The sequence below is a fragment of the Gavialis gangeticus genome, unplaced genomic scaffold (assembly GCF_001723915.1).
Source record: "Gavialis gangeticus isolate Ggan-Ray unplaced genomic scaffold, GavGan_comp1, whole genome shotgun sequence".
Taxonomy (NCBI): domain Eukaryota; kingdom Metazoa; phylum Chordata; order Crocodylia; family Gavialidae; genus Gavialis; species Gavialis gangeticus.
The window spans coordinates 6,347,473-6,347,957 of record NW_017728980.1 but is presented as its reverse complement, the minus strand read 5'-3'; positions in this window follow the sequence as shown (position 1 = coordinate 6,347,957).

Sequence of the window (485 nt, the reverse complement as noted above, 5' to 3'; positions counted from 1 at the left end):
ATTTCAATGCCTGAGTTGCAATCAAACAGCATGCTTCTCTGGGACCTTTCACCAGAGGTCCGCAAAGTGCCTTGCAAGGAGGAGGAAGCATCCCTGATCCCTGTGCTTGTTTAATGGTAGGACGCTAAGGCACGAAGGCCCCAATACAGCAAAGTACTTGGCTGACATAGCACCTGCAAGGAGTCTCAAAGCCACTAGGACCATCTACAGACAGGACCGCAGCCAGGGAGGGGAGAAGACTTGCCCACGAAAGAGACCACTCTGCAGCCCCCTCTTCTATACAAGCAGCCTTCCTTGGTCCCTCTCTCCTCATCACCCCAGTAAACACCAAGAGCCTGGTTACCCCATTACACTAAAGCAGCCCTAAGGTGGATGGAGACAAGTCACAGCCATTTCTGTTACATTTCTGCTCATAACATCTCTAGGTGTGTATAGATATATATATATTTTTTTTTTTAATTTAAATTTTTTTTTTTTTTTTTTAA